The 6,847-nt window shown below is 32.2% G+C and overlaps 1 protein-coding gene across 1 annotated transcript in view; it reads left to right on the forward strand.

The window, feature by feature from the left end:
* The window catches only part of KCNH5 (potassium voltage-gated channel subfamily H member 5), a 520,057-nt gene that overhangs the window by 787 nt on the left and 512,423 nt on the right, over positions 1-6,847 (forward strand). The gene's annotated exons all lie outside the window — the stretch shown is intronic.

A 6,847-nucleotide genomic window follows, 5' to 3' on the forward strand; every position in this document is an offset into this window, starting at 1 on the left:
AGAGAGAGAGAGAGAAAGAGAGAGAGAAAGAGAGAAAGAGAAAGAAAGAAAGGAAGGAAGGAAGAAAGAAAGAAACAAAAACTCTGTAGTTAAAATAAGTTTTTTTAAAAAGACTTCTTTATTTTTACAAAGAATATTTTGACATAAGCTGGAGAAAGGTGGAACTGAAGTAACAGCCACAGTTACTTTTTATTTTTTTGGACAAAGAATTCCTAGGATGTGGTGTTCACTTTTGTTATTGATTTCCTAAGCTTTTCTGGTTTTAGGTTTCATTTAAGAATGCTGTCAGATGATGCTGACATTTTCCCAAATAGTGCCAGATGATGATAGATTTTATTTGAAATTCTAAGACCTTCCAAACTTTGTGAGCCTAAAGACTCTAACCTAAAGACACTCTTAAAATCTTTGTGCTAATTTTCTTACCTTTGCATGATTTCCAAAGCACAAGGGAGGAATTCTGTATTTCTGAAACTTTTTCATCAGAGATCAGTCATTTCAACCATATTTTGAATTTCCTTTAAGTGTCATTGTGGAAAGGACCACCATGGACATAGATGACATGAAGTAACTGGAACTCTCTCTAGACCACTTTGGCAATACCAGCCAATGCTACAATTAAACAGTTTTATCAGGACAAGACTCTTTGGTGGATTAAAAATTCTGAAATTTAGGTGCTTTTGAGTTCCATGATCATGAAGTAATTTACTGACTTCAGGAAAAATTATTCTTTAATCCTCTCAGCATACAAGGAATGTATATAGATAAAAATTGTGCTCATGTTGATTCCAGAATATCATAATCCTGAATTACTACTTTACAAATGGTCTTGAGCTGATAAATACAAAAAAAAAAATCTTAGAACCCTAAAGAAGAGAGACATAGATAGACAACTAATGACATCATTATTTATTGGTTTGTTTGAATGAAATAGATAATATAAGCACAAAACTGACCTTGTACAAAGTTTTCATGAAATACCAAGACCTTTCATTTGTAGAACAGTTTTAGGTACTTCAAAGTGATTTCACATTCATTATCTATTTAAATGGCATCCCTCCAGAGAAATTCCCTGAGAGAAATATAGTTATTTAATTTTGACATATACAATATTATTTTGCATTGATATTATAAATAGCTACACTATGCTAGAAAATACTAATGCTAGCACTAGCATGCACTGCAATTAGACATTCAGTCCTGGAAGTCTCAGCTTAGCCATTTCTCTTTTTTCTGTTAGAGTAATTGGTCATCATGCTGTTTGGCCCATTAGAAGATCTTTAGGTAAGACTTTAAAAATGGAAGCTCAATTTCCTCTGCTTAGTTAAGGAAGATGTGATCGGGGCTTTCTTGATTCAGGCTTATAATTCTAGTATCCTTTATTAAGATTTTTTTAGTTCCTATCTGAGAATTTGGGATAAATAAATGTTTGATCCTCCCTAATATCTTCTGGTTTAGTCAAACTTTAAAATTAAGATGACTCTAGACATTCTAAATAGTCACATAATTTGCATTCATGTTGTGTCTGAGTTATGTCCAACTTATTGAAAGATTCCTTTTTTCTACTTTGCTCATCAATATTTCTTTGGGGGCATTTGCTCTCACTTTTGAGGAGGAACCAGGTATCAAACTAACAATGAGTGCTCATCTAGTATTGCCATTGCATTGGTATAGTCTATAACCACCTTTTAATTTCACTTTCATGCTATACAAGCTTCTGTGTTTGCCTATTAATTTTCAGACAATTATACATAAATATTCTTTAAGAGAAACTGCAATTCAGTCATCCAATAAATTTTTTTCTACCTAGATGAAGATTTCTTCTGAAAGTAGAAGTTAAGAAATTGAAAAACAATATTAAATCATAGTATACCCTCATGTAGCTGTGTCCCCAAGTTGACAGCAGTTTCTAAATGATATATCAAGGGAAAATGAGAATTAGTTTTTTAAAAAGTGGTATAATCTAGCTTGAGGAAAAATTCTCTTCTTTATCCTAGTGCATAGAATTGTTTGTTACAGAAATATAACAAGATTTCATCATCCATTGACAGCATTTCAAGAGAACAGTTGGCAGGCCTTCCACGGTAAAAGAGTGAAAATTAGAGAAGCTACTGTCTCTCTGTCTCTGTCTCTGTCTGTCTGTCTGTCTGTCTGTCTCAAGCCTTACTTACCTTCTGTCTAAGAATGAATTCTCTATATTGGTTCTAAAGCAGAAGAGTAGTAAGGCCCAAGCAATGAGGGTTAAGTGACTTGCCCTGAGTTACACAGCTACAAAGCGTCTGAGCCCATATTTGAATCCAAGACCTCTTGTCTCTAGGCCCGACTCTCAATGGACTCTGCCACCTAAGCTGCCCCCAGAAGGTACTCTCATTTTCAGAAGCAGAGGAAGAGACTTACTCTCTATACATGTGCTTCCTACTTGTTTCCATCTTATATCTATCTAAAAATGTGCTAAAATGACTAAAAATGATGGAAAAGAAGGAAAAATGAGACTGAAATATATGTATGGAATGTTAGAGCTGAGATTCTTTGAGACTCTCCCCGATTTAAAAACTGGAGGTTATTGTCAAAGTAGTCAGTCTATAGGATCTCCATCCCCCACTCTGGAACTCCAGCTCAGAGCTCTGTATTATTTTAGATTTGAGAGTGGCTATTGCTTATGTGTTGTGATCATTTATTCTTGATTTCTTATTCTCCTTTGAAAATAAGTAATTCTTTAAAGATTAATAGTTGTTAGTGGTCTTTTTTTTTCATTCACTCAGATCAGACTGAAAGTCCAAGGTATAATAAAGGATATCGGGTGGATGGAAAGGCAGAATTTTTCACTAAATATCAGAATACTAGAACTATATTTTAGGACAAATAGAAGGAGGAACAATATGTAACCCAGTGGGTAAGAAAATATATGGGACTTTTCTTCCTAGGAGTTGGTCTAGGCCAACATATGAAGAAGTTCAGAAAAGGTTAACTACATGAGCTAATGAAAGAATGAGGAGTGTGGCAGGGAAGTTAGAGGGGTTCAAAGTGTCCCTTGCCTTTGAGGAAATATTATAGAAGGTAGCTACCATAGTCTTTCACAAAATGTTCCTTGATACCATTGACGGGAACCAAAAATTACTGACTGTTTGGATCATTGGCCTAAACCCAGTATTGCACTTTTTTTGGGTGTCTAAATCTAAGATGCTTGTAAAATATCTTTGTTATTGCAAATTGTCCTCACTAGTGCTATATACAGTTGAAAAAATTCAACAGAAATCTGTATTTATTTTGGTGCTTTAAGATGGACTTCTGCAATAAAAAAAAACATTTCACTTTGTGTAAAGAGTTTGACAATAAGTTATTATAAAATTATTGATTTGTGTGCAGAAATGATTAGTTTAGTCAATGAAAAACCACATAGTTGTTAAAAGTTTGTAAAAATTGTCATTTCCTTTATTTCTTTTAATGATTAGTTAGTGATTCTTAATATTAGGAAATTATAAATATTAATTGTTGGTAAAATCAAGAACAAGTTTTCTTCTTAAGATGGTCAAGAATTTTTGAAAGAATGACACAATCAGAAAAGAGATAGGAGTTAATGTTTCATGCTGCTTTTACCTTTGAAGCAAGGTATATATTTACTAGCATTAGGGATATTCAGAATATTTTTTTAGGGCTTTCAACATCCAGTCTTGTCTTACCATAGTAACTTAGAGTAAGTTAATTAAGTGTTTTCTTGTATACTTTCCCACGCCCCAAAATTTTAAAAATATACACCTTGAGGAGAAGGGGTGTGTGAAGAAGAAATTATAATAAATTTTAGGAAAATCATTGGCAAGTTGTTTTAGAGAAAGTGAAAATAAAATGTATGTGCCTGAGTTTAATATGATTGAATATTTTCTTTGGCACAAATGGGATTTTCTTAAAATGTAAGCAACTAGAGAAGAAAGATTAGTGAAAATACATAGGCAGATGTAATTCTTGGATTATTTATCAGGATATTTTATGTATACTTACTTTTAGAATTCAACTGTTCTTGTAAATGGAATTGAACTGACCCACTCACTAGATTTTATTTATAAATCAGTAGAAGATTGACTCTTGGTTCAGAGACTGCACTGCATTATATAATGACTGCAGTACATTGCTGAGCAGAGAGCTCTTTATCCCAGGACATTCCCCTTCTTGCCTAGAAATCTTCCTTCTTTTTTTGCCTTTTGTATAATACCAGAAGTAGAATCTGGAAGAAATACATATACTAGCTTTCCTGGAATTATCCTATGGGGTAGAATGCATAAAAAATACTAGGCTATTTGTAGAAGAAAATAGCCATTTTTTGGTTAACATTTGACTAATTAGATTCACACATAGGAATGTTTAATTTGTCTTTAATTGCTAATAGCATCTTTATGTTTATGTAGAGGTATTTTGCTTTCCAATTCTCAGAAAGAATATTATAGGGCAGTTTAGTTAACAGTTGCCACAAGAGGTCACTCTAAGCTTTGTCAGGGGTGAAGTGAGTTGCTAACATTTTTCTGGGGACTGAGAGTGGGGGAAGCATGAAACCTGTTAAATAAAATTATAGGCTGTTGGAAGCAATATATGGTTTGCTATTGCTATTGCAAAAGAGCCCTAATAGAAGAATCATGGAAGAAAGTGAAATGAAATAGAAAGATATTGAAATCTTGCTGTTGAATTAGCATTTAGTAAGTGGGAAAAAAAGACTTTATACCCTAATTCTATGCAAGAAATTTTATGATTTAACATGTTTTGTATGAGTATTATTTTACATAGTTCATATTTATTTTGACAGGGGCATTATATTTTTGATTTGCATAACACATTTTTTGATATAGTGACTAATTTATATGAATGATGATAATTTAGAAAATAAATGCTAAATAAATCATGCAGTGGTTTTTGAAGGTTGAAAGTATATTCTCAGTTGTTAATATAATTTTGTTCTTCTTCCATCAGGTACTTTGATGTAATTCAATAAATACTTTCATTAATATGTCTGCCTTAATTTTTTTAAAATAAATGTGAAGATAATTATGTTGGCATTTCCCATTTCTGTTTCTGTGAGCATTATTACTATCTATATATGTGCTTCCTCTCCTCACCACTTCTTTCCTTCTTATATATCCATCTAAAACACAAGAATCAAAAATGATGAAAAAGAGAGAAATGAGTTTGAGATGGACATATAGAATGTTAGGATTGTGGTTTCCTGAGTCTTTCTCAGCTGTAAAAACTGGATGTATTGTTAAAGTATTCAATATAAGTTGAATAAATATAGAAGTATTGAATCTCTATTAGAATATTTAATCATTTTTATTGAAATAAAACATTTAAGAAAAACAAACTAAAATAAATTAACTAAGCTTATTAAGTTCTGAAAAGAAAAACAAATTAGGATCATATCCTTCCCTAGAACATTTGCCACAAATTAATGATATCGAACTCTGCTTTGTTTGTTTGTTTGTTTCTTCAGCAGTTCAGGGAAATATGATGGTCTTGGCACAGTTTAAGGGAAAGATAATTGACTCTCAGAGTCAAAGGACCTAGATTCAAATTCTGAATCTGTCACTGTTTATGTGACTTTGAATAACAATCATTCAATTGACAAAAATGAGGAGCTGGACTGATGCTCTTTAAGGTCCTTTCCAGCTCTAAATTTTTGATCTTTAGTAATCTCAAGGGTAGCCATTATGTTCTAAAAGCAAAGTTAATTTTAAATCACTTTAATTAAAAAAATTCAAACCATCCCTGTTTATGAAGAGTGTTATATAAATAAAAAAATCTAATAAATGTAGAAGTGACACATGATACAGAAAAAATTGGGAATCTTTATTTTAAAAGGTGGAGTCAATGATAATAATGTTTATAATTTTGAAGTCAAAAGCTGACCATTACATGGCATTTTTTGGTTCTTTTGTGACAATGTAGATACTGTTGTAGTTTTGGAGTCATGAAGACAAGGGTCTGTTCTGCCTTTGACACATATAAAGTGTATGATCGTGGTTGGGCAAAACCTTTAATCTCTTTCAGTGTTCCAGGCCACTTTGGAATATATTAATTATGATAAAGTTAAATCTGCATCAGTGAATTGAGTTTATATACCGCAAGTTAATTACAATGATGAATCCCAAGCTCTGTAAATGTGGGAAGAGGGGAGAATAATCCTAAAAAAATCATCTGATATTTACTTATTAACTAAGAATTAAAATGTTCTTCTTGCCTATTAGAAATAACTATAAGGTTCCCATACTTAAACATTACCATTTTAAGCAATGCAGAAGATAATACTGGAAAGTTTGAGTCTTCAAAGACTCATGATAACATCAGATGAGTAGCCTCAATCACCTTAAGTCATATTGCATTTTTATTGACATTACAAAAATGGATGCAGTGATTATTTGTGTTTAAATTTTAAACTATAAGGAATATTAGTGAAAATTTTGGGTATTAATTTTATTTCTGAGACTAAAAATAAACTATAGATGTCAAAAGAATTCTTTAGTTCAAACTGACATAATTTATAAAGCAAGAAGGTTACATAATAAGAAGGTTATTGTCACATTGCATTGAAATAGACTTTCTCTTCCATTTTTGTGTCTGGTCTCCTGTTTCTTACAGAGACACGTGGCTTTATTTGTCTAAATGTGAGAGGTTAATTCCAAAGCCTGAATATCTGTTGTGTGGATACAGTGTAGGTATTGGAAATAAGAAAACAAATTAGAAAGTAAATGAAATAGTGAAAACTGATATGTGCTTCCTTCCTTCCTTCCTTCCTTCCTTCCTTCCTTCCTTCCTTCCTTCCTTCCTTCCTTCCTTCCTTCCTTCCTTCCTTCCTTCCTTCCTTCTTTCC

This window comes from Gracilinanus agilis, chromosome 2 (genome assembly GCF_016433145.1).
Source record: "Gracilinanus agilis isolate LMUSP501 chromosome 2, AgileGrace, whole genome shotgun sequence".
NCBI lineage: Eukaryota > Metazoa > Chordata > Mammalia > Didelphimorphia > Didelphidae > Gracilinanus > Gracilinanus agilis.